Source organism: Poecilia reticulata, chromosome 3, assembly GCF_904066995.2.
Source record: "Poecilia reticulata chromosome 3, P_reticulata-male-v2, whole genome shotgun sequence".
Classification (NCBI taxonomy): Eukaryota; Metazoa; Chordata; class Actinopteri; order Cyprinodontiformes; family Poeciliidae; genus Poecilia; species Poecilia reticulata.
Window position 1 is genome coordinate 23,611,788 of NC_088832.1, and position 26,790 is coordinate 23,638,577.

Here is a 26,790-nt window from a genome sequence, read left to right on the forward strand (position 1 = left end):
AGGATAAAGACTTGAACTTTATTATGGACTAAACAATATTTTTCTCTCTTATTATCTTATCAAAAACAGGATTTCTTTTCATTTGAAACTTGCTCACCTTAAAATGTCTAAAGAGGGAACAGAATTGGTAAATAAATATGAGTATATGTTTGATTCAAAGGGTGATTATGAAACAGCTCTAGATTCAATTATGGTTCATTACATTGGTTACAACATATTCTTGTCTCAAAGACAATTAATGATTCTAAATCTAGATAATTCAGTTACTGATAGGTATTTTTCTAGAACCTACATAAAAGAACCACAGACAACATATATGAATTTTATGACTAAACTTTTGCAAAAGGAGAAGACTCTGTCAACTGCTCCTCCGAGCCGTTCACAGAGCGTTCTGAAGATCTTTGGGTAGAGCTTGTCTTTTATTTTCAAACTTCAAAGAGGGAGGATAGGCAAGATAGACAGCAGAGGAAAAACAGCAAAGGTCGTAAAACATTTTACCTAAACACAGCAAAGGTCGTAAAACAATTTACCTAAACAACTAGCAACCCAGTTCCAGATGCGATATCTGATCTACGGCCTGAGCCCGGTTCAAATCTCGGTCAAACTGTTTCACCTGAAGATGAACAGGCAGCTGTGACCCCCAGGTCAGTTAATACACACACTAAAGAAGAGAACACTTTAAACTGACTAACATTAGACCGAATATGAACTAAAGTAACAACAAAATGATAATATCAAAAAATCTCTATCAGTTACCTTACTTCAAAGTGTCAAATAGTATGTTCAAAAAGGAGTAATCACATTTCAGCTTTGGTTTAAAACCAGATAGCATTTATTACGAGACTTTTCATTTAGTTTAACATGTTTTATTTTCTTTTCATTTTTATTAATATTATTGTTGTTTTTATTTTCTAATAACAAAACTAACTAACTTACTAACTAACTAATTGCTGCTTTTGAAACACATGCGTGTCTTGGTAGAAAGGCACAAATTGGACATGATGAAACTTTTAAAGTGGATATGATAGTAATTGATTATGTAAAAAATCAAACTGATTGGACAACAGCTGGCTCACAACACCTGGGTGCTTTGATTTGATTGAATTGATACATAAATTCAAGTCCAACAGAACATTTGATTTGAAATGCAAAGACATCTTACAGTACTGCATAATCTTTGTCTACATGTTTTGCTCCTCTGCCTAAATTGATCAATTCTTCTTTTGTCGGTTCAAACAGAACATTGACACAGCCTTTTAGGAAAGCAATCCAAATTCTGATCTGAACTTGTTTAAAATAAAAAAAAATTTTGGCTTTACCAGTACAGTTTCAGTTGGACATTTAAAAATATACAGTATATATAGAAAAAGAGTCTCTGAACAATATTTCTGATAACAATAGAAATCTTGTTGTCAGAAATTTTCGTTTTCTATTTAGATAAGAAAACAAAAGGGGGAAATGATAAACATAAAACATTTTTGATAAATCTTTACATCTAAAAACATCTCATAGTCTACGTCCAATTCTAGACAGAAGATCTGGGAAACTTGTGACACCCTGTAATATTTTAGTCTTGGAGAATAGTAACAAATGCAAAATTGCTTTCAAATTTTTTAATTATACCAACAGGGGGTGGAGAAGAAACAGACCAATTCCTAGTCGGTTTAAAGATATGGTTAATTATGAATTTATTCATTTGACATTGGTATATTATGAGTTCATTTAATGAGCTCTTTTACAGTGCCTTCCTGCATGACTGAAATACAGAGTTATATAGAAGCTCTTACTAAATTAACAATTGGTCATTTAAAATTGAATAGCTTCAATCAATATCTATGCCATGTTTATTTTCAGATTGACGGGTTTCCTGCATCACCTCTACTTTTAATTGTATAAAGTTACAGTTGGATGTAATTGGAACAATACATGAATACTCAGCAGTTTTGAAAAATATCAGGATAATGGTAATATTTTCATTAATGGAATAAATAATATTTGATTACAGTTTTCTTTTTGACCTAAATTATTAAGGAAATTTAATTGGTTGTCTTAAAGCATGGCAATATCACAAGGATGCTTTTGTGTAAAATTGGACACCATTGAATTGATTAGTTTACATATGCATTTGAATAACCAATTTATTAAAAGTGTATGAAGCTGGAAATACTAGATTTTGTTTACATTTTAATAATTTCTTAGAGTTTAATTTTTGAGAGGGGTTGATTCCACAACCGGTTAATTCTGAAACATCTGAGGGTGAATCATCTTAACACATTTCTATTTTATCTTTTCTTCGGAGCTCAGGGACTGAGGCAGTGGACGTTATCTGAGCCGCTCCAGTGACCCTGAGCCTGGCTGGAACAACAAAAAGAAACAAAAAAAAGAGGCAACTCTTCATCTACATCACAAGCTACAGAAAAGACAGTTAATTTATAATTATGTGAGCAAAAGGTGGCATACACTTTTATTTTCTTAATTTACTTTGTGTTGTACTCTAGCACTTCTGCTTCCTGTGGTCTGACGGGGACCATGGGGGCCGGGTTTTGCAGGTTCAGGGCCATGGGAGGAGGTGAGGAGAAAAGCCTTCAGGCCTCTGCTGTTCTTAGCTGCGCTGACTTGGACATTTGCACTTTCTACACATATGAATTGTACCATCTTCGGCCGGACTGCTGTTTGAGAGCAAAGACCTAGAGGACGATTCTTACAGCTTCTATAGAGGTCAGTGAGGTTGGATTGATTTTTCCTGTTGTCACATGAGGACGGATTGCAGCTTACAGGATCTGATCTCTGAGGAAATACCTGGCTAAAGGACAAGGCCCAGCCGTTGTTTCTGAGGGTCTCCTATGGCTGAAAAGACCAACGGCTTCTGCCCGACGTGAGACGGAGGTTTGAAAACATTGACATGCTGTATTGCTCTGTCTCTCCCTCGCTCTGTCAAGGGGGGCCAAACACTTTGTCCAGATTTTTTCTGCACAGCGGGACTGAATGCTGCCCTGGACAGCTTCTGACGGGGCAAATTGAACATCACATGTGAAGTCTGGTGGTTTGAGACAAAATAGGGTTGTCTTTTATTACATGAATGGAATATATTACAAGGGATCTTAATTTAACACGAATCATTAACGTTTCACACTACTGAGAATATTTTACAAGCCTTTAGTGTAGTGGGCTACTTCTTATTAAATGAGGACTATTTGATTGAATTTGATTAAAATAACAAAAGCAAAATATTTATATATGGTTTAAGATTTCTGGTAAAGTTTCTATTAGGGATAATTCATATACATTTCAAATGATATTCCTTTGCTAAAACATGACTGTGGGCAGTTTTTCACATTCATTTCATAATCTGATCTTTACATGATTTTTGTTTGATTTCTGATTTTATCTGATCCTATGAATATGGCAACACTTAAAACAAGCAATGCTATTTTTGAAGGTTGAAATGTGTTACTTAATTTAAGCATTTCTTTAACTATGATTAAGAGGAGAACTTAAATAACAGATGCTATTGATATATTGATGCTCTATTGGCTTAGTAAAAAAAAAAAGCTTGATCTTCAGCTTCAAGGAGCAGCCATTAAAAAAAAGAACATTATGTTTACTAATCAGATGATGCACAACCTTAAAGAATCTTCCTTGCTCTCCTCATCACCTGTGGATTCTGCTGTTCCCTGCCTGAGGTCCTTGGCTGTTCAGTGCATCACCTCCAACATAGAGAAGAGCAGTGGTACCTATAGAACCCCACATGCCTATCAGATGGTTTCTCAGAACCAAAAGACGACCGTGGAACTCCAGCTTTCCAGAGTTTAAGGGCAGTACTAGTATCTAGTGACAAAAATAGATGCTTTCCTTCACTTTAATTTTCTTTATATAATCCATTGATTTCGGTTTTTGTTGTGTTTTTTGTATTGCAGAATGAAGTCCAATCCTTTCTGGGTGTGCAGGGATGTGAGACTGTGGGCGCCTTCCACAATTGGTGGACCAATTTACAGCTGAAACGCCACTGAAGCCTCGCAGGCCTGTCGGGGTTTCCCATCGAGCTGCGCCGCGTCTACATCTGGACACACGCAGAAACTGATTTGACGTTGATAGGTCTTGCTATAGAGAGACTGATATGATTAAATTTTATTACTATTATTACATTTTACTTAGAAAGCATTTTTACTTGTTTCCTCATCATAGTTCATTCAGACCAGTATATTTTGAGTGTGCTGCCTTGATCCTGATTTGTTGGTTTGCTGTTTAGTGTTCGTTGTAAGTTCTGTGCCTTTCCAGACTCATTACTTTTAAGCTTTTCTTACCATCCCATTTCATTTAGCATTGCATCCTTTCTGTAATTCATTAACTTTTAAATATTACGTGAAAAAGTGCATGATCGGTGATCGGCGATCATTGGCTCTTGTTGCCGATACTGATCACCTGCATCTCATTTCACAGCCTGTCTGTGCAGCTGGTCTCCTCTTTCCTTCACACTCCGCAAACGCGCAGCAACAAATCCTAAGTGATGTGGAACTATAACGAACAGAGTGAATGGGGAAGTTTGCGTGTTGCGGCAGAAAATTGATGCACGTGGGGTGAAGCACGTAAAAATGCATCAACACAACAAATCTAATATGGCATAAAAACAATGCCATACTTGACGGAGTTTGGCTACATCGAGGCTCACTGCAGCAAAAAATACATATGGAGGATCAGATAGGTAAAGCAGCGCACAGCTGCAAACACTCACCCGGATTAGCATGACGGTCAGAAAGCTAAACAAATAACCCGCAAAATTATTTAAGTCTTTGAGCTGCAATGTAAAACGCTGGCTCTGCTCTCGCTGTTGAACCGCTGCTACGCGCTACAGGTAGTAATATTTCACAGACGAAGCGCCGCTTCTGCTCCACCTGGTAGTGACTCTCACACCGAACCTCTGTTTAAAGCTGCAGCATCTAACCTAAAAAAATAAATTTTACATACATATTAAAACTTTCGCTGCCCTAACATGAGACAGATAATCTCTAAAAAAAGAATCGATCTCCTCCCTGCTCTGCATAATTACTCCGCTCAGTCAGAAACAGCCACTCAGAACTAGCAGTAATCAGCTAGCCGCCATGCTATCAGGAAGTTTTCATGCAGTAACTCTGGATTGTTTATTGTAATGGAACCTGTATTTGCCTTTGAATGTTAAGTTTTATACTTGAATTTTTTTTGGCAATGTTGAGAGGTTTTATTTTGGCTCTGCATTATTTAGCCTCTTCAGAGCCTTCATATGTTTTCAGTCTGTTAAAGATAGTATTATCGATAGCAATACAATTTGCAGAATGCCTGTTTTGTTTAGTTCTTGGAAAAAGTTCTTAAAAACAAGTTTTTGTCTAAATTAAGGTGAATTCATGGTTCCTTTTTCCACATAATGTAACCGGTAGTGTTTATGATAAAAAATAATAATTATGTGATCGGTATCGGTATTGGTGATCGGCCCTTATGGGTGATCGGTATCGGTATCGGCAAGAAAAAATCTGATCGGCACATCTCTACTTGAAATGATGCTATGTATATCAACATTTGCAAAAGCTTCGGGGGACGTTTTCCAGAGGGACAGTGTCTACTCTAGGGTTTGTCTTCCCCATTTTGGGCTCTTTTAGAGCCCAACAGGGGTAATGTTGAGACGCTTTACCAAGGTCGAGAAAGAGTCACACGCTGTTAGACAAAGGGCCCATAGTAAAGAGTCACATGTTTGCATGAAATGGATTATATAGACCTATGTTAGGCACCAAGGTCCATTTCTCACAAAAAAGAAAAGTTTTCCCAGGCCACAGAGACATGGTGTGATTTCAAGGAGTGTCTTCAGTCCATATAATCAGCTACCCTCCTCCTTCTCTTCAGACGCTGCACAGACATTTTTAGAAACTCTTCTCGAATGTAATGGTTAAAGTGTCTCCTTTCAGCGCTGAAAGTGAATAAAATAAGTAAAGTCTGAATGCTTTTCTTGGCTGATTTTATGCTCCGTGTGTCAATACAAATTATGATTCATCAATCGGAATTTCCATTCTCAACAGAACACACCCTCCGGTCCCCCTTTTTGAACAGGGGGACCGGAGGGTGCCCAGGGGAACTGCCCTCGATGTCCATGCGATATTGCAGAGTCGCGTGAGCCAACACAACCCTACAACATCCAAAGCCTTAAGGAACTCCAGACGAATCTCATCCACCCCTGGGGCCCTGCCACCGAGAAGCTTTTTGACCACTTCAGCAACCTTGTCCCCAGAGATTGGAAAGCCCGACCCAGAGTCCCCAGGCTCAGCTTCCTTAACAAAAGGCATGTTGGTGGGATTGAGGAGGTCTTCGAAGTATTCCGCCCACCGGCCCACAACATCCTGAGTTGAGGTCAGCAGCACATCATCCCCACTATAAACAGTGTTGGTGCTGCACTGCTTCCCCCTCCCGAGACGCCGGATGGTGGACCAGAATCGCATTGAAGCCGTGCTGAAGTCTCTCCAAACAATGTTCCAATCAATCATTACATAATAAATGACAAAATTAAAACCTGATCTTCAGTGAAGCCCAGAGGTTTTCAAAGTGTGGGAGGTTTAGTCCACATGTTAGCCTCCATGCTAGCCATCCATTCATTTTCTTAAACCTTTGTTCCCAGTGGGGTCAAGATGGGTCTTGGTGCCTATCTCCAAATATAATTCATGATGCCCTGTTAGTACCTCAGACCATGCCTTATATATAATCAATTTCATGCTAAGCTGGCAGTGGACAGCTATCCAAAGCCATTTTCTTGTGTTTTTTGGGGGGGGGTTATTTTGTAAATGCACACAAACCATTAAAGTGGTCACTAGTGCATCATACAATACACTGCCAACTACTGGACATCCACTGCAAGTTCAAGAAAATTCAGTAAAATCCAATATGGCCGACAGATGAAAAAGCATGTCGACCCACTCAGGAATACCCAGCACCTCCTTCTACTGTAGAAACTTTTGCAGGTAAAAAATATATTGTGACATGAAGCAACACCTAAAGACTAAAACTACTGATGTAGTTTCCAAATAACTTTGTATTTGTAGAAATTATAAATGATCACCTGTCCACTAAAGTGGATGTCATGCATCAGTGGCAAAACAGTGGGGAAAATAAGTATTTAGTCAGCCACCAATTGTGCAAGATCTCCCACTTAAAAAGATGAGAGAGGCCTGTAATTTTCATCATAGATGTACCTCAACTATGAGAGACAAAAGGAGAAAAAAAATCCAGAAAATCACATTTTCTGATTTTTAAAGAATTTATTTGCAAAATATGGTGGAAAATAAGTATTTGGTCAATAACAAAAGTTCATCTCAACACTTTGTTATATACCCTTTGTTGGCAATGACAGATATCAAACGTTTTCTGTAAGTCTTCACAAGGTTCTCACACACTGTTGGTGGTATGTTGGCCCATTCCTCCATGCAGATCTTCTCTAGAGCTGTGATGTTCTGGGGCTGTCGCTGGACAATACGGACTTTCAACTCCCTCCACAGATTTTCTATGGGGTTGACATCTGGAGACTGGCTAGGCCACTCCAGGACCTTGAAATGCTTCTTACGAAGCCACTCCTTCGTTACCCGGGTGGTGTGTTTGGGATCATCGTCCTGCTGAAAGACCCAGCCACGTTTCACCTTCAATGCCCTTGTTGATGGAAGGAGGTTTTAACTCAAAATGTGATGATACATGGCCCCATTCATTCTTTCCTTTACACGGATTAGTCGTCCTGGTCCCTTGGCAGAAAAACAGCCCTAAAGCATGATGTTTCCACCCCCATGCTTCACAGTAGGCATGGTGTTCTTTGGATGCAACTCAGCATTCATTCTCCTCCAAACACGACGAATAGAGTTTTGACCAAAAAGTTCTACTTTGGTTTCATCTGACCATATGATATTCTCCCAGTCATCTTCTGGATCATCCAAATGCTCTCTAGCAAACTTGAGACGGGCCTTGACATGTACTGGCTTAAGCAGGGGGACACGTCTGGCACTGCAGGTTTGAGTCCCTGGCGGCGTAGTGTGTTACTGATGGTAGCCTTTGTTACTTTGGTCCCAGCTCTCTGCAGGTCATTCACTAGGTTCCCCCATGTGGTTCTGGATTTTTGCTCACCGTTCTTGTGATCATTTTGACCCCACGGGGTGTGATCTTGCGTGGAGCCCCAGATCGAGGGAGATTATCAGTGGTCTTGTAAGTGTTCCATTTTCTAATAATTGATCCCACAGTTGATTTCTTTACACCAAGCTGTTTACCTATTGCAGATTCAGTATTCCCAGCTAGGTGCAGGTTTATTATTTTGTTTCGGGTGTCCTTTGACAGCTCTCTAGTTTTGGCCATGGTGGAGTTTAGAGTGTGACTGTTTGAGGTTGTGGACAGGTGTGTTTTATACTGATAACGAGTTCAAATAGGTGCCATTAATACAGGTAACAAGTGGAGGACAGAGGAGCCTCTTACAGAAGAAGTTACACGGCTGTGAGAGCCTGAAATCTTGCTTGTTTGTAGCTGACCAAATACTTATTTTCCACCATATATTGCCAATAAATTCTTTAAAAATCAGAAAATGTGATTTTCTGGATTTTCTTTTCTCCCTTTGTCTCATAGTTGAGGTATATACCTATGATGTAAATTACAGGCCTCTCTCATCTTTTTAAGTGGGAGAACTTGCACAATTGGTGGCTGACTAAATACTTTTTTGCCCCACTGTATTTTGACAGGTATTTACTTACATCATTACTCTGACTATAGATATACAATATGCACCATGTACAGCAAATATTTTAGCTGTAAAAACATTCATTTATTTTAGTTCTTACCTTGAAGATTAAAGGAAAAAAGTTGATTCTTGACATTTTATTTTTTAACAGTTAGGATTTATTGTGGTTCTTAAAAAAATGATATTTAAATGTTTACATTACATATATTCATTCCAAACTGACCGTGACGGACAGAGTGTCCTTAAAGTCCAATGCATTACCACCGTCTGTCATGATGTGTGTGGTTGAAGTGTGGACCCAAATCCAGCAGGCAGGAGATGTAAAAGTTTTAGTCTGAAAGCATTTTAGTCAAACGACTAAAACTAACTGAAAACCTGTTTTCCCCCATCGCCTCTGGGGGCGCTGCACCGAGAACTACTGAAGGAATCGACACAAAACCTCTGAAGAAGGTCAGCGCAACTTCCTTCTTGACAAAAAGTAAACAAAAACAGTGTCAGATTTTAGCGCTTGTAGGATTTCCCCATTGATTTACATTGATTTAATATATTTATTTATGTATCCTCTCTTCTGACGTCAACATGAATGACTACTTTTCTACACTTAAAAAATTTTATAAAGTGGATTTTCAATTGAAGCAGGAAATAATACTGAAGGAAGACCAACACCAGAGATGAAAGGTTTGAAACTACAAGACAGAAGAGTACCTCCTATTCAAACAGGTTGGTATACAAGCAAAGACTGACTTTGTGGATGTTCTGATAGAAACATCCTTTTCTGCCTCCTTTGCTGTCTTTTCTCAACTTGTGTTGGAAGATAGACTTGACTTTGAATGCACTGATCACTTGTTCAGAATAAGCAGCTCATCATCGACTCCATTTATAAGTAAAGGTAAGAAGACAATAAGTTTTTGCTTAGTTTTAATATGTGCATTTTGTGAGCTACAGTTTGTGTATGTGTAAACAGGGGTGTTGCCAGAAATCTTGGGCTCCCTGACAAAAATTAGATTGGGCCCCCCCGTGCAGGTGCTGTTACAATTTTTTGAGTCTATTTGACCCATAAAAAGCATCACAATTTTAAAGGCTTGCCATTGCCTTGCTTTCTTTGGTTCAATACTGATAATTAGCACAATATTTACTGCTCATGAAATTAACATCCAACAGTCCACATCCAGTATGCCAGTAGGTTGCTTACATTTTTTCTATTAGTTTTAGATACTGAAATGTCTCTCCCCATAAGCAAAAGCAACATGCAACTACACATAAAGCAATCCAGACGCCTAAAAATGATATGTAGCTGCATTTTATTCAAGCTGCAGTACACAACTTTAATAAAAAATATGTTTTCTCCATATTTGTTAAAGTTGTCACAATGTCATAGCAGTTTATGAGACAGATAATCTGTAAAAACAATCAACTCCATTTCCTTCCTGAATTACTATTACTGGTTCAAGTAATGCACCGACCAAAACAACCAATCAGAACTAGTAGGACGCTCTTAGCGCTGTCAATTAGCCTCATTCACTCACTGCGGGTCAGGAGGGACGTGTTTTAAAGCTGCTACTGCTCAATCACTCATCTGTCAAGTGGTAAAAGGCACAGGGAACAAGTTAAATATATGAATATGTTGGTAATTTTTTTTCCTTAATTCATTAAATGCTAGTTAAAAGGAGGTTGTAGCTAAGCTAATTATGGTAAATGGTTGATAATCTCACACAGTCTACTCACCTCTCTTGGAGAAAAACTGGGTTATAAATTAACACTCTTGCCTTTTTCTCTCTCTCCCTCTCTCTATTTTGTTTTTGAAAACCTGATTTTATAACTTTTCTTAGCAGCATAGTAACTGCCACAGTCGCCGCTGTATTCAGCTGCAGCTTCTACTGACTGTAGCTGCATATGTCACCGTTAAGCGCACCAAGCAGGAACGAACCATTTAACGCAGATAGTGGGATTCAGGGCAAAAACGGATGTGTGTTTTTTGGTATGTGAGGGGTAACATTAAACTTTTACTGCTAAAAACAATCTTTGAAAATACAATATGATTAATTTTGTATTTGACAGGACCCCGATTTCTTTTATTTTATGTCTATGAACAAAATATGAATGATTAAATTGTGGAGGGCCCCCTGTTGGTCAGGGCCCCTAGAATCATCATCCCATTTCAGCCGTTTACCGCGCCCCTGTGTGTAAAGAAAACAGAATAAACATAACCTGTAAACTGCTGTGTTAGAATAACACATATATGTACCACAGAGATCACTTATTAATTGTTCTTTGTTTGGGAAATATTTAGTGGCTTTTGGTGTTGAATCCTAAAACATATAGTGGCATTGTTGTCAGTTGCTATGGAAACGACTCTACGTGTAGATCGGCCGATACAGAGGATGCATTAAATTAATAATACCTGCATTTCCAAATTTCATTGAGTTAACGGAATTATTCTACATCGGCAGTGCTGCTGTAGATGGTGTGTAAAATTGTCTTTTTGCTCTCCAACGTTGTGCGCATGTAAAAAATATGTAAACAGTACCATGAAAGATGTCTATATTTGGAAGTCTGATTATGATTAAGTCAGTGCCTCATCAGCTATGGATCACACCGCACATCACTGCTGTTTATCATTTAATAACAGCTTAATTAAATATTCCCGGTTAATACTATCCTTTGGACGGTGATTATTGAATTAGTAAGGCTATCATATTTGATGATGCAAACCTTCTTTTCTGTTTAATTTGATGTAATATTATCAGTGAAAAATGTAAGAATAAAGTATCAAATTACATATTTTAGCATTACTAACACATAACATTTGTCAGATGTTACTATAAAAAAATTTTATAGTAGAACTTTTCTCATTTTTAATTTTTTGAATGGTTTTACACAATAAACATGTAATTTAGAATTTAATTTCAACAGTGAAAATAAATATTGTTTGCACTTCCTATTTTATTCTGCAGGTGATTCTTATGTTAATGTTATTAAGATAATTATCTTTCATAGCTTTATGTTACCCTATGTGGAGGTTCCTCCACCTTTTCCTCAGTGTTAGTATTTAGTGGCAGTGTTAGTATTTAGGTCTGACTGTTAATGCAGCTAAATGCACTCTGGCCAAGAAGGAAGTTCAATATCTCTGACATATTATTGGCAATGGAGTCATCAAACCTCAGATCCAGAAGGTTCAAGCAATTCAGTCGTGTCCTCTGCCACAGACCAGGACACAGCTAAAATCCTTCCTTGGAATGTCGGGTTGGTACCATAAGTTCGTTCCTAACTTTTCTGCCAGAGCTGCTGTGTTTACAGATATGACCAGTCCCAAGAAACCTAATCAGCTTCAGTGGTCAGAAGAAGCAGAGAGAGTTTTTAAGGACATCCAAGGTGCCTTGAGTGGACCTCCAACATTACACTGCCCTGACTTTGACCAGCCATTTATTTTGCAAACTGATGCATCTGGGCGTAGGCTGGGTCCAGTGTTGCTTCAAGGGCCACCAGGAGGACGTCATCCAATTGCTTTTATAAGCAGAAAGCTCTATCCAAGGGAAACTCGATACTCCACTATAGAAAAGGAGTGCCTAGCTGTGAAGTGGGCCTTGGATTCATTCAAATATTATCTGTTGGGGACACGGTTCGTCCTAGAAATGGATCACAAGACTCTGAAGTGGCTTGAAAGAAAGACTCCAACAGCAGAATAACTCGCTGGAATGGTTGGTGATGCAACCATTCCAGTTTGATGTTCATTACATCCCTGGGAAGCTGAACTCTACTGCCGACTACCTGTCACGCTGGCCCATGGAATTTCCAGAAGAGGGGGAGTGTGTGGAGGTTCCTCCACCTTTTCTTCAGTGTTAGTATTTATTTAAATGTTTTCATTTAATATATTTAGAATTTCACTTTTTCTTTGGTGGTGGTTATTGCATTAGGTTGTTTACTAGCCTAATGCAACCTAATGTAAACACCTTATGTTATTTAAGATCATTAACTATTTTGTTTTGCTGAGTTTAAGTACTGGCTGGCAGAAGGGGGTTTGCTCAAAAGAAAACCAGGAAGTGGAACAATCCATCAGGCTGCTGGAAGCAGGGGACTTGATGTGAAACAATCTGCCTCTCTCCACTAATGGTATAATTGCTAAAACCTTTTTGGTATTAGGTTATTTTGGTTTTTATAGTTGTGATAAAGTTAAAATGTTTTAGTTTAAATAAGTCATTTATGTTTATACATTATTTGTCTTTGTCTCCGTCCCTACCCCTCCTCGTTTGTGTAGGCTAGCCTGTTTGTATAAATTCCCCTGTGTGTTCATTGTTAAGTCAGTCTTTGGTTTGTTATCTTGAGTTATGTTGCCTTAGTTGATTTCTTTTGGGCACATTTTGTTATATTTTTTAGATTTGTTGTTGAACCTTTTTGTTAAGATATTCTTTGGAAAAAATAAATAGAAAATATTTTTTTATATATGCCTTTGTCCTTTTGTTTTACTGGTCGGACCGTCACAGTTGGTGTCAGAAGTGGGATCCACCAGTTAAGGACAAAGGTATATTCACAATTTTTTTTTGGAACCAAAAGGAAGAAGAAAAAGACCTAAACCCTGAAAGGAGCCAGAAGTGGTAAAGGCAAGTCGACTCCATCAGACAAGGAAGCGCAAATGGAGCATGAGGAGTGTGGTGCAACTTGTGAAGCTTGTGAAGAGGATGAAGAGGGGAGAGAGCCAACCATATCAGACTTGGCAGGGATCCTTCAGGCCCACATCGGACAGCAGAAAGCTCGAGAGGAAGAGATGGCACGTCAAGATCACAGGTTTAAGGCTTTCCAACATCAGTTCACTTTATTTCAAGAGGAGTTTCAGGCCAAGTCTTCTGAGCATCTGAGGCCTTTTGTGCAAGAACACACCCCTTCCTCTGCAGGCTTGAGGCCTATGATGTGGATAGTTCACCACCAGAACCTGCACTGTCTGCTGTTACGCCAGGTGACTCGGTTTCTACACATTTTTATAAAGAACCAAAAATGCAAAAGCTAAGTGAAGATGATGACATCGAGCATTTCCTTACAACTTTTGAGAGGATAGCAGGTGCTTGTAGATGGCCAAAAGCGACTGGGCATTTAATTTGATTCCACTCTTAACTGGTAAGCAGGAGTGCATATGTACATGTGTGGATGAATCAATGAACTATGATAATGTTAAAGCTGCTATTTTACAGAATATGAATTACACCGAGACTTATCATCGAGTTTCCGCTCTCTTCATGTGGAGCCAAATGAGTCCGCCAAGGAGCTCTATATGAACTTAAGAACTGTATGGCAAATGGGTTCAGCCCCGAGGTAAGACTGTTGAAGAGATGCATGACGTCAAAGATGCAGCAGAGGCGGTTTCCCTGGCGGATGCTTTGGAGACCCATCATGGGCTTTTAGAGCTGGAAAAGGGAGTTATGCCGATTCCAGGTAACACCAGTCGTCATACTGGTGTCATATGGAATGTGAGTAAGCAATCTGGAAAGAAAAATGTTTTTCCCCCAGTCAAACAAAACTGTGAAAAACGTATCTGCTATTTATGTGGGCAGGAGGGCCAAACAAAGCCTATGTGTCCTCAAATCCTGGTACTCAGAGAAGAACCATGTATTAAACAGACAAAACCAGCCACTGATGAAGCACTACTGTGGAAATACGATGGGCAGAAGGTCAAAGCTGATTGACACAGGAAGTACCAGTCACTGGTACCCGCAGGTATGTCCCACCACATAGTATTTGCACCTCGAACAATACCATCTGCTGTGTTCATGGGGATGAAAAACAATATCCCACAGCAAACATTTACATGAGAGTGCAAGGACATGTTTACCTGTTAAATGTGGGTGTCATGGATGAATTACCTTTTCCTGTTGTCCTAGGAAATTATCTTCCAGTTCTCACTGACCTAATAAATGCTTCTAAAATGTGCAATGTTTAGAAGATCTCAGGTGAAGATGAGCCCAGCTTAAAAGCCTTGCCATTCTATGAGGCTGAGATTGAAGGGTGTCGTACTAAAGATCGTAAGTCTCGTGCACAACGCAAGCAAGAAAAATTCAAACATACCACAGCCTCTCCTGTGTTACCTGAACCTGAGTACAGCTAGACTTCAAATTCCTGATAATATTAGTGAGCTGCAGCACCAGGATAGATGTCTGGCTGACCTTATGAAGAAAGTTGAAGAAGGTGAAACTGCAGAGGAATTTTACATGCAAAATGGCAACCTCTATAGGAGACATGGAGAATTACAGCAGCTTGTGTTACCCAGAAAAGTCAGAAAAACAGTATTGACTTTGGGCCATTCATTCCCTGGGCTGGCCACCTGGGGAAACATAAAACGATAGCCCGAATCCAACGGTGTTTCTACTGGCCTGGATTACACAAAGATGTTGCCAGTTTTTGCAGGAGTTGTCCTCAATGTCAAAAAACATCCACCAGATTTGCAGCGAGAGCGCCTCTTCAGCCTTTCCTATTATAAATACACCATTTGAACGTTTGCATGGATGTTGTGGGTCCAGTGGAGAAGAGCAAATCAGGTAACCATTTATGTTGGTTATCACTGATTATGCCACAAAGTATCCAGAAGTGTTCCCCTGAAATCTGTTAAGGCTAAGACTGTTGCCTTTTGCCTGGTTCAGTTTTTTTCACGAGTGGGGTTTCCCAAAGAAATACTGACTGATCAAGGGACAAATTTTATGTCCAAACTACTGAAGGATGTGTATAAACTGATTGGCATTAGGGGACTGAGAACCACCCCATATCACACGCAAACTGATGGACTCACAGAGAGGTTTAATCAACTCTTAAGAACATGCTTCGGAAGTTCATCAATGAAGCTGGGTCTGATTGGGATCAGTGGCTCCCTCCTCTTGTTTGCATATCGGGAGGTACCCCAAGCCTCTACTGGGTTTTCCCAGGTCCACTGGCCTTTTAAGGAAAGGTGGGAGGGGAAACCTGCAAAGAACCTGTTAATACAATTTTTTATGTCCTCCAGATGAGAGAGAAGTTGGAAAAGATGACCTCATTAGCTCAGGAACATATGCGTGTCTCAACAGAAGCAAAAAACCTGGTATGATCAAACTGCTCATGTAAGGAGTTTTGAACCAGGTCAAAAGGTATTGGTACTGCTACCTACTGATGACAGCAAGTTTTTGGCTCAGTGGCAAGGTCCATACAAGATTGTTCAAAAACTGGGTCCTACCACCTACAAGATCTGTACTCCAGATCAAAGACGCAGTACTAAAGTTCTTCACATTAACCTGCTAAAGGAATGGGTATCAAGACCTGAGGGGAAGCAAGATGTATTTTTTTTATCAGAAGTGTATCAGATGAGGAGGTGGAGGAACAATACCTGCCTCTACCATCAGCTTCTGCTCTTGACCTGAGTCATCTCTCCCCAGAACAGCAGTTGCAAGTGAGAGTGTCATCAATGTGTTTCAAGATGATCCTGGACGTACTGATTATATTGAACATGATATTCATCTGAAAGAGGATACAGTTGTGAAACAATGGAGCTACAGAATCCCTGAGCGTCTCCTTGGACCTTTAAAAGAGGAGATTGAATTAATGCTTTCTCTGTGCATCGTTGAGACTTCTCACAGTGACTGGCGTAATCCTATTGTCCTTGTACCAAAAAAGGATGGCACCGTGAGGTTCTGTATAGACTTCCGCTATTTGAACTCTGTTTCCAAGTTTGACTCGTATCCTACTCCTCGTATCGATGATTTGATTTGCTGTCTTGGAAAAGCAAAATATCTTACCACCATTGATCTCTCTAAAGGTTATTGGCAGGTTCCCCTTACCACCAGGTCTTGTGAGCTGACAGCTTTCCGGACACCTTGGGGCCTCCATCAGTTCACCGTCATGCCTTTTGGGCTTCATGGAGCACCTGCAACCTTCAAGAGGCTTATGGATAAGGTACTGGGAGGTCTTTCAAATTTAGCATCTGCTTATTTAGATGATATTGTCATCTACAGTAACAGCTGGGAGGACCATCTGCACTATAGAAAAGGAGTGCCTAGCTGTGAAGTGGGCCTTGGATTCATTCAAATATTATCTGTTGGGGACACGGTTCGTCCTAGAAATGGATCACAAGACTCTGAAGTGGCTTGAAAGAAAGACTCCAACAGCAGAATAACTCGCTGGAATGGTTGGTGATGCAACCATTCCAGTTTGATGTTCATTACATCCCTGGGAAGCTGAACTCTACTGCCGACTACCTGTCACGCTGGCCCATGGAATTTCCAGAAGAGGGGGAGTGTGTGGAGGTTCCTCCACCTTTTCTTCAGTGTTAGTATTTATTTAAATGTTTTCATTTAATATATTTAGAATTTCACTTTTTCTTTGGTGGTGGTTATTACATTAGGTTGTTTACTAATTTGGGTGCACACATTTAGTAAACACCTTATGTTATTTAAGATCATTAACTATTTTGTTTTGCTGAGTTTAAGGACTGGCTGGCAGAAGGGGGTTGGCTCAAAAGAAAACCAGGAAGTGGAACAATCCATCAGGCTGCTGGAAGCAGGGGACTTGATGTGAAACAATCTGCCTCTCTCCACTAATAGCATAGCCTTTCTCCACTAATGGCATAATTGCTAAAACCTTTTTGGTATTAGGTTATTTTGGTTTTTATAGTTGTGATAAAGTTAAAATGTTTTAGTTTAAATTAGTCATTTATGTTTATACATTATTTGTCTTTGTCTCCTTCCCTACCCCTCCTCGTTTGTGTAGGCTAGCCTGTTTGTATAAATTCCCCTGTGTGTTCATTGGTAAGTCAGTCTTTGGTTTGTTATCTTGAGTTATGTTGCCTTAGTTGATTTCTTTTGGGCCCATTTTGTTATATTTTTTAGATTTGTTGAACTTTTTTGTTAAGATTCTTTCTTTGGAAAAAATAAATAGAAAATATTTTTTTATATATGCCTTTGTCCTTTTGTTTTACTGGTCGGACCGTCACACCCTATAAAGTGTTAAAAATTAAGACTTAACTGCAAAAGAGGAACATTTTCTATCATTTTTATGTAAAATTTGTGGCAACCAGAAGCTACCATGAATTAGTTTAACCAGTTTTTAAATATTTTCTTAAAACTTCTTTCATTCCAGATTTTGACTTTTAAAATGGTTTTTAATTATTTAACTTTTTATTTCTTTGTTTATTTAAAAAAAATTTTTTTCCCATTTTTACATTAGGATTTTACTTGTTAACTGCTGTATTATATGACTTCTGTTTCATTATTTTTGTGCAAAGCTCTTTGGTCGTGTTGCAGTTTAAAGTTCTCTAGAACTAAATCAGGAATAGTAACTCCAGAGCTGCAGAGTTTAGATGCTGCATGTTCATTTCTGATGTAAAAAAAAGACAAAAACTGAATAAATAAATTACTTCTGTTGCTCCTCTTCATGTGATTTAAAACTCATGTCACATTTTTAGACTCAGTTCTGGGAAAATATCAACTGAAGAAACTGAACCATGAATGTAAAGACAATCAGCCAGAAAATGTTTCTTTTTCATGCATTTATTGATTTATTCATTTTTCAGGTGAAGAAAAAGCTCCAATAAGGAGGTGATCAGGTGAGAAAAAAACAAAACAATTATTCTTATTCTATAAACATGTGGATCAAACTGATGAAGCTACAATTATAAAATTATATGTGAGAAGAAATATGATGAGAATTTTATTTCATGATAGTTTGTGTTTTATGGAATCCCAGTTCTTTGTTTTATCCACCCCACATATTTACACACATCCATGATTGCAGCTGGTCTCTGACATGCATCTTCTCCAGCAGCATAAATCACACCATAAATCTTGCCGTTATGCATCGCTGCTCCACCACAGTCGCCCTGTAGAAAAATTTATATCAAAATATTTATGTTGTAAAACAGAAAAGTCTTCTAATCGCTGTAGAGTGATATTCAAGAAACAAACTTACATAGCACCTATCCTTGTTTTATCTTGCAGCATAGAACAAAAACCCACGACTCGGCACAACGAGGGAAACATGAACAACTCTCATGGTGACACACTGAAGATGTGCTGGAATAGGAGGATCGATCACTGTAGAGAAACATAAGAATTATAAAAATGTCTTCACTCAACCTTTTCTGTAGAGACGGAAACAAAGATTTTATTCTCATAATTTCAATATTTCTCTTACATCGCCGATTATTGGGGCCAGTTGTCATTGCTCCCTCTCCTGCCAGCTGAACAGTGTCGCCTCTAAAACCCAATAAGAATAAAATGTAAAAATACAAGATAATGTAGAAAATTGTTATGAAGAACAATGAAAGAACAGAAAATAAATCCATGAAGGACTTCATCCACTGCCACAGGAGTGTCCACCTCCAGTCCTCAGTGATGGTGTCCTGCGTCCTGTACATGCGTCTCTGGTCCAACACACCTGAGCTAAACGGGTTCTGGTTCTGCTGGTGGCCTGATTACCTTACACAGGTGTGCTGAAGCAGAGGCAGCAGGACTGGAGGAGTAGAGACAGAAACACTTTAGTCGTGTTTTTGATGAGAGAAAGACTTACAGTTTAAGATGTCGCCTGCAGTCTGGTAGCTGAACAACTGGGACATCTGTTACTGGTGTATGAAGCTTCAGTAACATGATGCCATGCTGGTGGACGCCATGAGTATAAATCACAGGATCGTGTCGGATTACCTGATTGTAATGTATAACCGTCCGTGGATGAACTTTTAACATTGCTACATTAGTCCTGCAGAAAAGGTTAGATTATAATGAAAAGCAGGAAACCTGATCATCGTCTTCATTTCTCTTTCCTACCATCCTGATGTCCAACAGAGAGCTGAAGTCAGAATCCACTGACGGTGGATCAGAGATCCTCCACAGCGGCTCCTATGAGTACCATTGCTGCTCTCCAGCCGAACATGATAAAGACGCTCCGTGTCATCACAGTTTCGACCTCCAATGATTCTCTTTTGCAGAGAAACACCTGAGTTCACTGAAACACCTGAAGAAGAAAAAGGACGACTTTTCTCAGAAATCAGGTGCAAACTTGGCTGCAGGAACAGAAAGAGGATAAACAATTAAAGATTAAAAAGCATCTGAGTTTATATGCAAAGGCGTTTCAGTCTGAAACAGAATCAGAGGGAAGTTTGAGAGTCACAGAGAGCAGCAGCCTCCCTGGAACTAGTGGAAGTGTCTCCAGTGTGTCCAGTATTTCCGACTCACCCAGCCCCAGCTGCAGCAGCAGAACCTTCAGCAGAGCCATTGCTGGTCCAGCTTTCTGTGAATGTCTGCAGTCCTGCAGCAGCTTTTAAACTCTGTTCACAACGTCCTGCTAGAAAGAAAGACACTAATCACAGGACAGACACTGATCTGTCCAATCAAAGGACAGACACTGATCTGTGCTGTCATATTTATACAGAGGAACTTTAACATCTCATCGTTCTAAAGAAACTTGAAAAAAGTTCTTGTTCCATTGACAGTTTATTTCAGTAATAACCAAACATTTCCCTTAAATAACGAACAAATGAAGCAAGAACTTTTTCATTAACATTAAAGAATTGACTCAAAACAAGCAGCTCCTATATTTTGGTGCAAAATATAGGAGAAAGTTAGTTTTGCACAAGAAAATAGACTAAAATAATTAGTGATTCTTTTTATTAAAGACACAGACCTCTTTCATCACCCATGATCCTTTGCTTCACAGTTTTTCTTGATTGCTTTGATGTATTTGTGAATAAAAGATGCTGAACAGCAGCACTTAGGGTCAAAGTGACATATTTCGTTAGCAAAAGGCTCAAACTGTGCCACAACATTTAAAATGTTAAACAAAAGCAAATATTCCTCTCTATCAGTCTTGAAATAAGCATAACATGTTCCAATCAATCATTACATAATAAACGACAAAATACAAAACTTGATCTTCAGTGAAGCCCAGAAGTTTTCAAAGTGTGGGAGATCTAGCCTCCATGCTAGTCTCTATTCTAGGAATCCATTCATTTTCTTACAAATTTGTCCCCATTGCAGTCAAGAGGGGTCCTGGTGCTTATCTCCAAATATCTTTCATGACTGACAAACACCATCCTGTTAGCACCTCAGACCATGCATTACATATATAATCCATTTCATGCATATCGGTGTTAAGAAAATAAGATTAAAATAAGTGGCGCAGTTGGTGGAGCTGTTGCCTTGCAGCAAGAAGGTTCTGGGTTCGATTCCCGTCCCCGGTCTTTCTGCATGGAGTTTGCATGTTCTCCCAGTGCATGCGTGGGTTTTCTCCGGGTACTCCGGTTTCCTCCCACAGTCCAAAAACATGACTGTCAGGTTAATTGGCCTCTCCAAATTGCCCCTAGGTGTGAGTGTGTGTGCATGGTTGTGTGTCCTGTGTATCTCTGTGTTTCCCTGCGACAGACTGGCGACCTGTCCAGGGTGTACCCCGCCTCTCGCCCGGTACGCTAGCTGGAGATAGGCACCAGCACCCCTCCCGACCCCACTGAGGGACAAGGGTGTAAAGAAAATGGATGGGAAAAAATGGATAGTTTTAAAACTTAACATGTTTTGTTTGAAATAGCCTAATTATAGTTTTAGAATTAATAACTTATTCTGGCATACTGACCTTTATTTTACCTGTAGTTAAAGCAGATTGTTTGCCAAGATCTTTGATCTGCCCTTTGTCTGTGTGGGAAAATACATCAGGAAAAGTTCTAGCTTTTCACACTGATCTGTGAAAGCCATGAAATAGCAGGAGAGTCTCTGTTTTCACTTTATTTAGACAATGGTGACAACTGGTGTTTGATCTTGTGAACAAATTGCAGGGAGTTTCTAACTTTAAAACGGATCAGAGGCAGGTCCTGGTTGGATGAGCAAAGATACGCCTTATTTGAATAAATTAAATACAATAATATAAAACTTTATACACAGAGTAACAAATTAGATTTGCTCTTGCAATTCTCCAAAGACGTATTTGCCTTTTGTCTGTCGTTTCCATTTTTTGTCTTTTTTTCCTTTCTCAGGTAAATTCATGTGTTGTTTGTGCTCTGAGTTTTCTGATGTGATGTGCTTTTCTGGTGATAGTATGCATCTGTCTTGAATAAATGCTGATTATTGTGACGCTGTCTTCTCTGTGTGGCTTTTGTTTCCATGCATGGAATCATTGAATCCAGGAGCAAAAGAGAATATAACGAGCCAGAAGTTAATGATTTTATTATCTTAACAGCGGGCAGTGGACAGCTATCCAAAAGTCAGTTTCTTGTGTTTATGTGGGTTTTAATTTTGCGCACAAACCACTAACGAGGTCATTAGTGCATCATACAATACATTGCCATTTTTGGCCATCCACTGCAAGTGCAAGAAAATTTAGTTAAATCCAATATGGCCGACAGATGAAAAAGAATGCCGACCCACTCAGGAATATCCAGTTCCTCCTTCTACTGTAGAAACTCTTGCAGTTAAAAAATATATTGTGACATGAAGAAAAGACTAAAACTACTGATGTAGTTTCCAAATAACAACTTTGTATTTGGAGAAGTTACAAATGATCACCTGTCCACTAAAGTGGACATCATGCATCAGTGTCAATATTTTGACAGGTATTTACTGACATTATTACTCTGACTATAGAAATACAATATTCACCATTTACAGCAAATATTTTGGCTACAAAAAATATTTTTATAGTTTAGTTATTAGCTTGAAGATTTTAGGAAAAAATCCATTGTTGCCATTGTATTTTGTTATCAAACTATGCTTTATTGTGGTTCTTAAAAATATTTTTTTATATATATTTAAATGTTTACATTACATATACATATTCCAAACTGATTTTGACGGAGAGAGTGGCTTTATACTTCAATTCATTGTCACCGTCTGTCATGATCAGGGCCGGCCCAAGCCTACATGGGGCCCTAAGCAAAATGTGGTTTTGGGGCCCTCTAGTTCTGCTAACAATGTGGACTGACTGCAATAAGCAGTCTTATCATTAAATTATTCACACACCTGCTATAAACTTATTGCATCTCTAGCAGTGCTGTTTACATTATATACTTGTGTAATAGGATACATTTATTGGCCAACTGATTTATCAACCAGTTGATTTCTGGTCGCCAATTTCCTTAAATTTGGGGGATCGTGATTGATTGATACTTGCATGTGAAGCCCATCTTATCCTCTAATCTTCGTCAGCAAAAGTTTAGAAATTAGCATCTGTCCTCTGCTCTGCAGTGAGAGGTTTGACTGACAGGCTAACCAGGTCAGGTCTGAACATTTAAAGTTAACAATATTCACCCCGCTGTTACCAACTCAGTGGCTTTGGTGGTATATTTAGCGACATTTCAGACAAAAAAGATAATCATATTGTTTTGGATTTTGTTTTTCCTATTTAACAATCCAAACGCACTGGGCTGGATGTGGCCGTCTTGCTGAGTGCAATCAGTGAGCTCAGGTGTCAGCAGAGGCTGATTGAAGCCAAAATAAAAGGAGCCGGGATGGAAAGAGAGGGGTGAAGACTGATCCTGTAAGTGACAGAGACGGATACGATGTCGAGCGAGGGGTGGACGGAATCCGTAGGACAGACACAGAGCACCGGAAGGTGAACCGATAGGCCAGTACAGAGGATCAGGGCAGACGGGAGCCTCAGCCTGCGCCTGTAAGTAGTGCTCCGTCTCGATCAGAGAGTATCGGCAGGGAATATATCTCTCGACGAAGTATTGGTGCTGGGATGCTAGCGTCTTCTTGCTTCTTTCTTTCAGCTGGATCGGTCTGAAAAGAGACGTGGCACGCCGAAGAGGGGAGCAGCGCTGAAGCATCGCAGAGTCAGCTGGGGATCGGCAAGTGAGCATGCTGCAGGTGTATCGCCTTCACCTGGAGCCCAGGTGGAATCTGATCGGTGGCTTTATTTTAGGACAATTACTGACTCTTGGATTTTATTAAGTAGAAAATGACTGTTTTATTGGGTTGCTGTTAAGGGGTCTCTGTTTGAATAAAACATTTTGAATTTGATTGTTCTGCTGTTAGGGTTTTTGAGTTGTTTGCTCCCCCTTGTACCAAAGACGAAGTGTGGGGCCATATTGGTCACACTAGCATAAAGGTCTGGGTGTTGAACTGGACCAATCCTGGTCGCTATCGAGATTAATTTCTATTAGCAGCTTAGCAAATCTCTCCCTTAGAGATAGGGTGAGACACTCGGTCATCCAGGATGGACTCAGAGTAGACCCGCTGCTTCCAGTAGGGTTTAATGCCTCCTGGACGCCTCCCTCTTGAGGTGCTCCAGGCAAGTCCCACTGGGAGGAGACCCCGGGGAAGACCCAGGACCCCCTGGATGGACTATGTCTCTCAGCTGGCCTGGGAACGCCTTGGGGTTCCCCCAGAGGATCTGGAAGAAGTGGATGTGGAGAGGGAAGTCTTGCCCTCCCTTCTGAAGCTGCTGCCCCCGCGACCCGACCCCAGATAAGTGGCAGAAAATGGATGGATGGATGGTGAAATTGTGTGTTTTTGATATTATGACATAGAAATTATTACTAAAAAAATAAGCTCCATTGAGGGGGCCCCTTAGTGGCCTTGGGGCCCTCAGTGGCCTCTTAGTTTGCTTTTCCTTGGGCCGGTCCTGGTCCTGATGTGTGTGGTTCGTACCCAAATGCAGCAGGCAGGTGACGAAAAAGTTTTGTTCTAGATTTAATAAAAAATCTAATTTGAAGATAAACAAAGAGCAAGAAACAAAAATAAACCCAAACCAGAGACATGAAGAAACCAAGAGGAAACCAGGGAGAAGGGATGAGGAGCAGTGGCCTGGAGTAACAAGATGAACCAGCAAGTAACAGTCTGTGATTTGACTAATTAGAAACGTGATCATATATTCATCTGCTAATAAAAAAAACATCTGTTTTATGTGGCTAAAAGTTAGTTTAGTGTAAAGTGGAGCTAATGTGCTAACAAAGTTCAAGTTAAGGACACGCATGAATACAAAAATAGAAAAAAGCCCTGATGCCACAAGGTGAAAAACATAAATGTAACTAAAATATCCTTTGTAAAAGAAACTATGAATCTTGTGATTTTATAGACAAGAAATGTTACAAGAAATTCATAAGGAACACTCTGTTATGGACAAAGGGACTCTTTGTCTTTTCTCTATTTTATCTGCTCACTGCTGCATGCTGACATACAGCAACTACAACAGTTAAGACTGACAACAGTCACACACAAAGAAAAGCTGATGAAGGCATGAAACACTTTAGAGAGGAAGTAGAATGAGGAGAAAATAAAGCAGAACTCGCTCAACAATCTTTGCTTCACTTGGTGTCTCCCCTAAGGGGAGCTGAGTGGAGCTCAGCTGGATGGTGAATGTTACTCTGTATCTGCTCCACTTGGATGAAGTGGATACATTTGATCATTTTCTGCATTAAAGCCTGTTTTATATTTAAAATTCAAAGCTCATTATTTCTCAAGGTAATGATACTGGGATTTTAGTCGGGTACTTTGGTGCACCATAGTTGGAGAATAGATTAATCAATTAAAGAAATAAAACAAATCTTTGCTTGTGTCATGATAAATGTCTTTAGTTTTGTCACATCACTAACACACTTTATGGGTCACTTCTACCACAGAGGTCCTGTGTAAAGCCTTGCACAAATAAGGTTATGCTTATTTGTAAAAAAAAAAAAGAAAAGACAAGTTTTTGCATCAGTGATACCTTTTACACAAATCTGCTTTTGACACAAACATCCAACACAAACCTTCACTTTTAAATTGAAAACAGAAAAATCCAATGAAAATATTTTACAACAAACATTCTTATTTTTATTAAGTACAGAAAGAAAAGCAGGCAAGTGTGGCAGCTGACTGTATTTCTACAAGGCGAAGCGTTTCTGATGTAAAGCATGAGCATGTATTTTTCTCAGTAGCCTGTGAGATATGCATTGCATAAGCTGCCTTATTGCTGTTGCATACACATACAAATTAATGTTGGCTACAATACTGTGCATGTCTTTTCGAAGTACTGTCCTTTCTTCCTATATGCTTCTTTGAGAACATGCAGTGATGATGCTGTGAATGGATTTGTTTCTTAGTAATGGAGCGGCTCTAAGCATGTCAGCTTTAGCTCTTTCTTTATTTTATAATGTCTTCCTAGTCTTCTGTTTTCATGACTTCAAATAAGAGCAGCTTACCTGCCTATGAAATATACCACACATTTATTTCACAGGTTCAAAAGCACTGATGTATTAAGATGTTTGCTATAATATCAGCGCTATGAAAACTCAACACAACAGACAACATGGAAGACATGAATAAAACATCAGTTCAACCATTTCCCATTTTTTTGATTGAACCTTTCCTACATATTCACTTTTTAATCTAATTTAATCTGTTTTTTTTTTCATTGTTTCTTATGTTTATTTTGTTTTTTCTTTTACTTCCATGGCATTCTGGCTTTGTTTTGTTGTCTTTCCCTACCTGTCCTTTCCTTGTCTTAATATCTGTTTTTCTGACCTTAGTCTTGAGTAAACATAGTGAAAATTGGTCATTAATTTTAATTTTGCAGTCATTTCCTTCCAGCAGACTGTTAGCTTGGAATGAAAACCATCTAGTTATTTATTTTTTTAAAAAGGAAGTGAGTCAAAGTTTAGAAATAAAATATAAGCAATAATAAACAACTACCAGGTGAAAGTTAATCATGATTTTTTTAATTTTATTTTGCTTTGAAAGAGTTGACGGCGTTGAAATATTAAGTGGTCCATATCTGTGGTGTCCTAACATAAGATGAGAGTGAGATCGCTTCGGACATTAAACTAAATTACCAGAAAGATCACGGAGAAGCAAATTTATGCTAAGAGTGTTAGAAGAGATACAAACAGTATCTACGACAAGATAAAATAAATATATTGTATTGGCAGTTGATGCTGTCTCTTTTAGGCCTCATCTCACCAAACTGGTACCAGTGTCTAACTGGTTCAAGAACTTATTAAACTATACTTATCTGCTTTTCCACCAAGTCATTAAGTGCTACTTCTGAAAACAAAAGAAGCCAGCAGCCAGTCAAAACATCATGATCACCGTGTCTGAAACGCCGCAGTTTAGCTTTGTTTTTGAACATACAGCAGGATAATAAAAAGAAACAGAAAC

The 26,790-nt window shown here is 39.2% G+C and overlaps 4 long non-coding RNA genes across 4 annotated transcripts; 3 read left to right on the forward strand and 1 right to left on the reverse strand.

Annotated features, from left to right (window-relative positions):
• The first annotated feature begins 407 nt into the window (after positions 1–407).
• On the forward strand, positions 408–5,966 carry LOC145551126 (uncharacterized). Its single transcript, XR_014086944.1, has 2 exons — positions 408–481; positions 514–5,966. It is a non-coding gene; the product is annotated as an uncharacterized LOC145551126 (long non-coding RNA).
• Positions 5,967–9,181: 3,215 nt separating this feature from the next.
• Positions 9,182–21,786, forward strand: LOC103462789 (uncharacterized). The gene is made up of 3 exons (XR_533399.2): positions 9,182–9,445; positions 18,246–18,278; positions 18,670–21,786. It is a non-coding gene; the product is annotated as an uncharacterized LOC103462789 (long non-coding RNA).
• On the reverse strand, positions 18,289–18,924 carry LOC103462790 (uncharacterized). Its single transcript, XR_014086945.1, has 3 exons — positions 18,866–18,924; positions 18,641–18,765; positions 18,289–18,551 (listed from the first exon to the last, which is right to left on the reverse strand). It is a non-coding gene; the product is annotated as an uncharacterized LOC103462790 (long non-coding RNA).
• A 1,218-nt stretch (positions 21,787–23,004) lies between the features above and the next one.
• On the forward strand, positions 23,005–25,336 carry LOC145551127 (uncharacterized). Its single transcript, XR_014086946.1, has 2 exons — positions 23,005–23,320; positions 23,424–25,336. It is a non-coding gene; the product is annotated as an uncharacterized LOC145551127 (long non-coding RNA).
• The last annotated feature ends 1,454 nt before the right edge of the window (positions 25,337–26,790 follow it).